The following is a 10,897-nucleotide window of genomic DNA, read 5'->3' as shown; positions in this document are numbered from 1 at the left end:
TCCCAGACTCACCATCCTCCTCCACTCACGCATGGTGATATCTTTAACTGAATGGAAGCTCAGTCTACGGTATCTTTCTCTGTGGAACTGTTCCCTGTTTCCTTGTGCAGGAGTTGTCAGCATTGCCTGCCCTGGCTTCTGTCCAGCTATTGCTGGCCCCAGACCCTGAGAATCTAAAGCTGTGTGTTGATCTGGGACTGCTACATGGCTGTGTAGTGTGACCAAACCAAACAGGGAACAACCTTGTTATAAATTGAATTGCCTCTTTGGTTTCTATTTCCCCCACTTTTCAATTTCTGCCTGATTTATTATGGCAGGCAGAACAGTCAATGCACAGGGACACTGATTAGCAGAGACCAAAGCAGGACTGGGCACAGTGGGGTTTTCTCACAACTGTATCCAAGAGGTTACCATGAAGCGGACCACCCAGATCACATACCCAATTCATACTGTAAAGTTTCTCACCGGCCTCTTCTAAGGCTGGTAGTACTAACCCCTCTCCCCCACCCCGCAACACCACTTAATTTCATATTGATCAAACCGAGAATCAGGAGTTTGTTCCCATTCTTGTCTATGGGAGCCTGGGAAAAATCACAGGTTAACCCTCTGGGTCCTGTCTGTACAGTACTAGGATATTTGCTGTGATTCCCCACTGTCTCAGCTCCACTTTACGGTAGGAGAGCTAGGCTAGATGGTGCCCACTGGCATTTTAACCATGTCATGTTCTCCTGCTCTGAGCAAGGATAGATGACCTGGTGCTTTGAACACCAGCTGCCACCTGGAGCTCTGCATACACAGTGGAGCTGAGATGGTGGGACATTTTAGCAAACATATTCCAATGCTTTCAGTTCCCCATCTGGACAATGATGCTGATCCTTCTTTATGAAGCTCTTTGAGATCTATGGATGAAAAGTGCCATGTAAGTGTAAAGTATTGTTAGTGGTGTTTAGTTATCATAATCCTCCCTGGAACTATTACTGGAATCTGTTGCTGGGTAGATAGGCAGGGTGGTCCAGTGACTCGGACGTTGGCTGGCTACATGAGATTGTTTCTCAGTGTATTTGCACTGTGCCTAGCAAAAGGGGACTGAGTTGGCCTGGGGTCTGTAGGCACCACCATAATATAAATAATAATGGACTACAGCTCTTTGGGGAACGGACCTTGTCCCGTTCACTGTTTTGTGCCATGTTCATCTCTGATGCTGTATAAACAATGCTACTGATACCAACAGTGACGAAGACAGGGAGAATATTTTCCAAGGCAAGCATGACTATCTGCATTTTCCCATATTTATGATATTCATTGCTCTGCTCAACCCTTTAATCATGTTCCTGGTGTAGGGGATGCACAGGAAGCCTTTAGACATGGGTTTGTTTTGCATGGCACAGGGAGAGTCTGAGGAGGGAGCCATCAAAAAAACCCTCAGAGAAGCCTTATTTTAATAGACATCAAACCAAACAAATACAGTAACCAAATCCCAAACTCATGACTAAACATTATTTCTGCAGCTTGGGGTTTTGATGAATTTTTTGGGTCTCTGAGTTGATTGCACAGAAACCTCCTGTCAAGAGGCTGCAGAAAAGCACCAAAGGCAAGATCCTGAATAAAAACAGAGCCCCTTTTTAAAGGAGCCAAAAGGGAGGAAATGTACTTTCTCCTCAGCCAGCTGCTCATCCATTCTCGAGGTCTCGGAAGTGACTGGGGATCAGCGCTGCAGACAGATGTTCAGGTCCCTGGCAGGCCAGCTGCTGCACGGCTGCCAGCCTGCCGTCCATGCCAGCAGTCGCTGCACAATGACAGCAACAATAACGAGTCTGTCTGCTGCTGGGCTCCGAACGATGTGTCGGGAGTCTGTGGAGTCTCAACACTGCAAACATCCAGACAAGGCTCCCAGTCTTCAGGGCACCATGTAAACTGATTACTGGAGCCCCCCGTCCCTGTTCGCTGCAGGCGAGTAGCTGGAGGTTTCAGCTGTATGCAGAATAGAACCTTTCCACCGAGGGTTAGTGGTCAGCCAGCTGATGCCAACTGCCTGGCAGAGGAGACGCCTGACTTTCTTTTTCATTGTTCCCTTCTTCTCTGGGGAATATGCTGAACTCCAGCTGCATGTCCACAGACTTCCTTTTCAGGCATCTCTCTTCTGATTCCATCCTCACCCACAGTAGATAAGCCTCCTGCAGGGGACCTGTTTCCCCACCTCAGCTCAGGAAGGTCTAGCCGACAGAACAGCCTCTGGGAGATTCTTCTCCTCTCACCACGTTCTGCACCTGCTTGTGCCCATCCCAAGATCAACATGGTACCATCCAGGCCTTGGAAGCAGGAGACTGGTGTTCGTGATAAGCTCTAAGTTAATTCTTTCCTGCCCTGTTCATTTCTGTGTAGCCACCATGGAGTTTGGCATTCAATGGCATTAACCTGTCTCCACGTATTCTCTGTTCCCTGGGTAATCAGGGAGAGGCTAGCATTGCTAACATGCCAGCTAAATGCATGCATTAAAGGAGAAGAAAGGAGTATTGCTTATTTGTCTTGCACCAACCACTACAGTGCCCCTTTCTTTTGACCTGCCCTGACCAGGAAAACATGCTAGACAGACAGCCCTGGAGACTGGACTCTCTTCTATATACTCAGAACAGGTCCAGCACAGGAGGCAGGGCACACACACACACACACACAGCCTCACCAATGTATCCCAGCCCTGATCTAGGGGCACCACCTCTTAGAGGAGAGGGGAATTTGGGCTTTATGATGTCAGCATTTCTTCTTCTGGGTTCTTGCAAGCATGATGCCATTTACGTCCTTGGTCTCCTGCACAGTCAGGCTTGGCAGCCCTAACAAAGAGAGGCACTGAGCTGGATTTTCTCGTCCTGCCTCCTAAAGTCGGGCTGCCAGAATGCAGCCCCCAGAGTGCACGCCCACCCTTGCTCTATAACTGCAGGGAAAGAACAGAACTGATGAGCTGCAGGTTTATATTTGAGATGGCTGAACCGAACCCACCCAACTCTTGTTCCGTTTGGATCTCCATTTGTGACTGACCCCTAGAGTAAGCTAGATGGGTCAGAGCAGTTGGGGCTGAATTCCCTCCCACTTTGGGGACATTAAACTCCAGCTCCCATATTTGATTGTGCAGGCCCATGTCTGGCCTTTAACTGCTGTTGAATCCAAAGAACAATCCCTTTCGATAGGCCTCTGAAGACAAATACATCTTGCCAGTGCTGCCTCTGTCTCACCAAGTTTGAGAACCTCTGTCCTACAGGACTGTTGAGCGGGTGGCTTTTGCAGTTAGTTGTGCTCCTGAGGGATGAGTTGCAGTCTCCCAGTACTATTAAAAAAAATTGCAGATAAACCCATCAGAGTAAAAGTGAATAGATCATCAGAGAGAAATGCTGGGCTTGGTGTGTATACTCTGAACAACTTACATGCCTCGCTGGCCATAGCTTCCAAGCTCTCTCTTGAATACGTCAGTCGCTCTATTATTTATTATTATTTTTATATGCAACCACACCTGGAGGCCCTGGCCTCACTGGCCTAGGCACTAACACATTAAAAGTTGGCCCCTGGAGAGGTTACAATCTAAGTATAAGACAAGAAACAACAGGTGGATACATCAACCAGGGGAGTGGAGCACAAGGTAGCAATGAGATGCAGTTTCAGATGTAGCCTTCTTCCTCCTTGGGTAATAATCTTTTTCGTCTTCTCATAGCACAAGAGACGTTGCATTAATTACTGTTAGAAAAAATGGTGGCACCATATTTACCCTTCTGCGCTCTCCACTCTTGATTTTAGTTAACTTCTCATCATCTCCTGGGTTTTATTTCCAGCTTTGTCACTGATGTGATGTGTGACCTCGGGCAAGTCGGATTGGCCTCAATTGGGTTCAGGCCCTGCCGGCCTCAGCTTCACACATCCGTCTAATGGGGCCAGTAACGCTTACCCCACAGGGGTTTCGTGCGGCGAGCTCCACATAAAGCGCTTTGAGATCCCAGGAGGGAGGCGGCTATAGAAATGCAAAGCGTTATTATTTCATCAGGCTGAAGATGAAGCCTGAGAAAGGTTGAGCAAAAGACACAGTGAGAGGAGGAACAGCAGGGGATTTAGCTACTGAAAAGGAGTTGGGGAAAAAAGCAGAGGAGTCTCATTGTGTGTTGGGCAGAGGGGGTCACAAGCAAGTTAAACTGGTTAATGTATTGGAGCTGTTTCCTCAGCACTGCTGTAAGAAAGCGAAGCAGCACGACAAAAGGCCCAGGGAGCATTCTTGTGGTGAAAGTGGGCTCTCTTTAAAGGGATTTGATTTCTTTTCTGTCAGTTGAATGGAATTTAGTGGTGACTCCTTCAGGTCTAAGAATTTTTTTTCTTTGGTGGTGGCAGGGGTGGGAGGGGATGATTTCTCCCCGCCTTCCCCCTCCCCTCCGCATTCTTCTCTGTGTGGAGACGTTTACAACACCCTTGCCCTGAGATTATAGCCCTCATTGTTGCTGAGGGAGATTGGCTCAGGGAACACAAATGGTCCCGCCAAAACGCTGATCCCAAAAGAAAGCGAGGGGCACAGGGCCATCCCCGCTTGGCCTGGTTTCTCATGCTCACTATTCAGCCCGATTTTGGCGCGGGAGGGAAGTTAAATAGGGTGAAAGGGGAAGAAAAGAAGGTGTTAGAACATCTCCAGCTGATTAAAGGCTGCTCTCCAGCTCTCTCCCAGGCAAGGCCAAGATTGCTCCTCAAGGTCTTTGCCAGCGCAAGAAGTGTGTGTGTGTGTGTGTGTGCGCACTTTCCTTTCTTGGGGAAACTCATTTTTAATTTTAAAAATATGATTCAAGCTAAAAAAGAAGGGGGGAGGGGAAGCCACCTGCAAGAACCGTATGGGCATCACTAATCCAGCGTTCACAGATTGTGCATTTATACCATTCCCAACAGTGACTCTGGCTGGGAGAGGCTGGAACCGGACTGTCCATGGCCCTCCACACAGCATTCATTCAGCACACCGATAAAGGCTGGGGTTAGACAGAGCCAGCATTCCTATACCATTCCCGGCAGCGATACCTATTGGGAGAGGATGGGACTGGAGCAGCTGTGAGACATCAGACTGCATGCAGCTTGCATCTCACTGGCAATATCTTTTTATCCCAGCTGACAGCAGATAAGTGAGGCTGGGCATGTTTTGGGGATGGAGTGTTCTGGGCCACAGCATTACCATGACAGAGTGAAATTGAAAGGCAACGCACATTTTAAGCCAATGAAAGAAAATTGTTAATTTCACAGAGTTTCATTTACTTGTGGGACTCACTGCCACAAGATATTAATGAGACCAAGATTTTAGTAGGATTCAGAATGGGATTAGAGATTGATGCTGGGATTTTCAGGGGAGCCTATGAAAGTTAGGCACCCAAATCTTATTGCATTTCTGGGACTTGGACACCTAACTCCCTTAAGCTCCTTTGAAAATCCCACCTTTCTGAATAACATGAACAGCTGCAGTTACCTGAAGAGGGTAAATGTCGAGAAGGAATTAAAATGTCCAGGCTTTAGGACATACACTGATAAGTAACTGCAGGATGTTAATAAAAGAACTTCCCCAATGGTCTTATACTAGTGTCTACTTATCCATTATAGGGGTTTATGCTTTCTCTACAGCCCCGGCACTGGCCACTATCAGACTCAGGCTCCTGGACTGGGTGGACTGTTGATCTGACCTGTTAGAGCAGTTCCTAGGATCCCATACAGCACAGTGCTGACATTGTCCTGATAGTTCGAGGGTCTAGGGTTAGAGCACAGAACTGTGAGGGAGGGATGCCCAGATCCTCCACTGACCAGGCCCAACTCACACAGCCCGTCTGTGCCTCAGTTTACTGATCTGTAAATCAAGTGCAATTACAAATGTCCAGCGGAACAGCCTAATTAATGCTTGCCCAGGGCTTCGAATATTTCAGCTTGAAACGCTGATATTACTAACGGCTGAAATTATTTACTAATGAGGCCAACTAGACATCCCCAGAGAGCTGGAGGGGCACAAACTCTGCTTGCACACTGCATTTAGGCCACGGATTTGCTCGTGTACAAGGCAGGGCAAAAGCGCTGCATGATGACATCGCAGTTTAGGGCACTGAGCGTGGAGGATGGCCTCATTGTCATGAGAGTAATCGGCCCTTGTAACCAGTGATGGGAGTCGGGAGACTTTCATTGTTGATGGCCCGATGTTCCATTCAGTGCTGACTTCCCTAAATGGGGAGCCCTGGATTCCAGTTCTTCCCTGTCCTTCGCCGGACCTGTTCCCCTCCCTACTGCTTTTCCAGAGCTGAGTAGGGAGCAGGGAGGCTGGATCAGGCAGGCTGGGGGCAGGGGTTCCAGCGGGAGCTTGGGCATGTTGGCTCTTGTTCCTCTCAGCCTGCTGCACCTGTCAATGACCAAACCCCTTTCTCCGCCTTCTCATTGCATCCCTGCTCGGCTCCACAATAAACATCTAAGGAAGCAGCTGGTTCCCAGGTGACCTTCACCAGTCCCCAGAGGGTCAAAGGATTTGGTGGCATGTGCTGTAGCATGGATACCAACCTGTTGGGGTGATGCCACACTTTTGGATGCAAGTGCTAAGGTTGGGAACCTGCAGGGAATGAGTTTCCCAGCCCATTACGGACAAGGCAGAGGTAGCAGTAGCAAGAAATGGCATCTGGTAGGTTTCTGATGCCCTGAGTCCTGGACAAATGGGCCCAGGAAGGGAAGGACCAGGACATAAGGGAGGGATGAAGTGGAAGCAGGTGGAGGTGCTGTGACACCACAGGCGGAGTCAGACTATTGGCCTTGGACACTCCACACTTCACCCCAGCCCCCCCGCACTTCACCCACATGTGCTGGCTGAGTGGGAGTCACAGACACCCCATGGCTGCCTGCCCTCTCCCACTCCCTTTTCTGTCAGGATGTGACATGAACTCAAGGGGTGATGGAGGCACCATGGCCCCAAGGTCCTTCCTGGGTCCTGCACAGAGAGCAGGTGGCCCATCAGACGGGTTCAGCTGTGCCCAGGCAGCCTGCAGCTCACTGCCACATGGAAGACTCCATTCCATCACGGGCCTGGGTCCCAAGGATCCTGCCACAATAATTCCCTTAGCAGCCACAGGCAGGGACACTGTAGGACCCCAGCACCCGTTGCTTTAAGGCCCAGATGTTCCTGTAGATTCACATCTGATGCAGTTGCTAGACCAGCTTCTGCTCTCATCTACGTGCATGCGACTGAAAGCAGAGTTGGTTCTGCACTCAGTGCAGTCCCTGTTTTGGGTATTTGCTTTGTTCCTTGGTACAGCAGTCACTGAGCCAGGCTGTGTGCTGTGGTTACTTAATGTCTCTGGTCACTGGAGATGCTTTCTTGGTACAGTCACTTCCAGTCTGTCTGTGCGATTAATGGGCACAGCTTCTGTGTGTGGTTTCCAAATGCAGTTCGCAGCGTCTCCAGCCTTCGTCACTTTCATTGGCTTCCTCTCCATCTCCAGAACTAATTCAAAATTACCCTTCTGCTTTCCAGAGCTCTCCACGAACCAGTGCTGCTCTCTCTCTTTGGCCTCACCCACCCACACCCCTGGGCACTCCCCCTGCCTCTTCTCTGCCACTTGCCTGCAACTCTTAGCAGAGAGAGGCTGGTGTCCCCCTCCTACTGACCTCCAGCCCCCTGCCCTGCAGCGACCTGGAACTGAAGCCAGAGTCTCTTGAAATGCTTTAAATACTTTTGTCTCTTCAAATCCTTCCAGGAGAAAGAGGAGGCCAAGAAGACGGACAGGTCATGTTCAGACCTCAGCTTTGATTTCACTGGGGTTGCATGTGTTTCACTGGGGTTGCATGGGGTTACAAAGGAGGTTAGAAGTCCATGGACATACAATAGAGAAGCCATGCCGATTCAATCCCAGCCCCGCTCCAGTGAACAGCACTGGCCCAGGGGACTGACGCACCGCCCCGACAGAGGTCCCCAGTGCAGGGGACATTCTGGGCAAGACGGGGGCATACTGCCAGAGGGAGGAGTGAGTTGAGGCATGGCTGGGGTAGTTCTGCACCACAAGCCCCATAAGGGCAGTGGGAGGTAGAAGTTAGGGCCACCTTAGCCTCTGCCCTGGCAGCTCCTAAATAGGGGGGAGACGCACACTGTCACCCCGCAGTCCTCGTGCCAGCCCTCGTGCTGGTGCAGGAATGAACTAGGCTGAAAGAATAATGGGAATCCCGCTCCCAGCTCTTCCCCCTTTGACATAAGCCTCAGTGTCTCTCCCCTTAGTGCCGTCCCACAGGGACATGCACCTCCAGCCTGCTCCTTATGCACAGTACAGCTGCAGGGAGCTGAGAGAATCCCAAGTCTCTACTCCAGATTGCCCAAGAGTTCCTGAGGTGCCACTCTAAAGGCCCCATTCTTTGCGCTGCGATCAGGTGGGGATGCTGGGTGGGCCCATGGCAGTCCTACCCTCTGCAATCGCGAGTGCCACTTGTATGTCACCGAGGCTTCATTATGCTCTTGACAAGCTACGTCTAAATGTTGGCTTCTCCCAGGCCCCTGGGATAACTGGCTTTTCTCTGGCCCCCATAGTTCTCGGCTTCTTCCAGACTTCCAGGTCCCCAGCTGGGCAGTCTGTGATTTGTCAAAGGACTGAAAATAGGTGAATTGGTGAGGTGACATTTAGTCAGAGCTTTCCCCTGCCGTTCCTTTGTGGTCCCAGCAAGACCCTTCTCCACTGCAAACCACAGAATTTGCCTGCCCCTTCCCCATTCCCCTTGCAAAGGGCCATAAAGTAACTTCGTTTTTCATTGGATGTTAGTTTAAACAGGGCTCAGACTTTGCATGATTTCAGGGAGCTCTTTACTGGAGTAGAAGAGAGGCTGATATTGCTTTGTGAAGGGGGTAGCAGTTGCGGGGTGGAAGACAGGATTAAAACAACTCATTAGAATTTCTGTTTTTGGAAAGCTCTCAAAAATGTTGATATGTAGCATGACTAACGCAGTGCAAATGTCAGCCCCGCTCTGTGATTAGGGGCTCTCCCTCTGCTAGCAACAAGCTGGCCCCCTTTTAAGGCAACAATATACAATGAGAGGCACAATGCAGGAATTCCAATGTGGAACGCTAATTGTTCCCCATTCACTGCTGTTAATTGCTCGGCTGAAATGATTCAGTGCACTGGGCTGGAGCCCACATGTTTTTCAAATTTAACTGGAAATTAAAAGCTGACACCAGAAAATAGAACGAGCTAATAGGACTAGGAGTCGAGAACAGAATCATGTTACCTAACCAGAGAGAGAGGGATACTGCATCAGCCTTCCAACCTGGTCTGCAAGGGACTCTCTGAAGCTGGTAGCTGGCTAGAAAGGGACAGCACCTTTCAGCATGCTAGATTTCGTGGTGTGGAAGCTGTTTAGCCCCAGTGGGAGAGAGCAGAGGTTCGAGGTGCCTTACCCATTGCAGGACAGAAGGAATGGGAGAGGCTAAATGGAGACATGCTCCCTCTAACCAGAAACAGTTGGAAGAGATCAGACATTTTCTTCCAGCTGTCCCGATGACCACTGTGAGGGTAACACACAGTTGAAACCCGTTTAACTCTTCACCTTAGTCCATGACTAGCCGATGCTGAGCTGTAGCAGATAGCAGGTACAATGGCTCCATCACCCCATGGAAATGGAGTAAGGAGGGAAATGCAGGAAGTGGCTTAGTTTAAGGGATCTGTTTGTCTAACTGCTCACCATTTTGTACCTTCTCGGGAAACTGGAAGTTTAACTATATTCTTCGTCTTGCAGGTGTTCATGTAAAACAGCTTCATCAGATTAATGCACGTGGACACTTTGACCTTCGCTGCATTGGACTCCAGTGTGTGTGTGCTTCCTTTTTAAAGAGATCAGGGTGAGCGGATGAATGAGATGGAGCCTGCATTCACCAACATTTCCTCAGAGCAGTTCCCAGGCGCCCTGGGAGTAGTCTATACGTACAGTTGCCTCTGTATCCTTTGGGGTATATTTGTGGAGCTCCATTGACCGCAATGCCAATTTACACCCAGAGGAAATTTGGCCCTGTGTGTGAAATCCTGGCTCCATTGGAATCAGTGGGAGTTTTAGCCAGGATTTCACCCTACATGTCCAAAGCCCCAATCCACATAGGGCGAAAAGAGACTGCGGCTGAGCAGGAAAACTACCAGGCAGGGGATGGAGTTAACAACCTATCCCCTATAGAAGAATATGTTTTTCTTATCAGTACCACTGGGGAACTGTGTCCTCCCAAACTCAGTGCAAAGCCACTGACTATGTTTACACTCCTGCTTTTGCGATCAAAGCACAGGATCGTCTTGGGAACTTCACAGAAGCCACTCATCTCCTCCATGCAAGCAGGGTTTACTATTCACTCCCTGTCTTTCCTCCCCATCGTTCCTAAGGATAGATCCTTCCTCATCCCCCAAATATCCATGGCCCCCGCTAAGCCTTCATCCGGTCTGTGCAGTTATCTAGAGCAGAAAAAACAGCTAGTATAGAGGAATCACTTTGCCCATCACTGAAGTGCTGCCATCTCTGGAGTGAAACCCAGCCACACTACAAGGTATCTCTTTATAAAGACAAATAAGGTGGCTCCAGTAGCCAAGAATTCCTTCCATGGGGTTCATAGCTCACCTTACGTGACACCCCAGGATTACTGTGGTCGGCAAGAAGTTGCCTGCCTTGCCTATGCCAGAGAAACTTGATTTACCATTCGCAGTTTGGTGCCTCTTGCATGCATGTAACCCACTTCTTTTCCATGTGCCTAATGTTCCCAGTGGTGCACACAGGCAATCATGCAACTCTTTAGATGAGCCTTGCCCTAATCAAAACTAACTGCTGTGTGGTTCTCCCTTGTGGCAGCCTCCCTGGTGCAGAGCCAGCTCTTCTCCTAGGCAGCATTATTGTGCCAGGTCTGGGGACT

Source organism: Mauremys mutica, chromosome 11 (assembly GCF_020497125.1).
Source record: "Mauremys mutica isolate MM-2020 ecotype Southern chromosome 11, ASM2049712v1, whole genome shotgun sequence".
Taxonomy (NCBI): Eukaryota; Metazoa; Chordata; order Testudines; family Geoemydidae; genus Mauremys; species Mauremys mutica.
Note: the sequence above shows the minus strand (reverse complement) of the source record.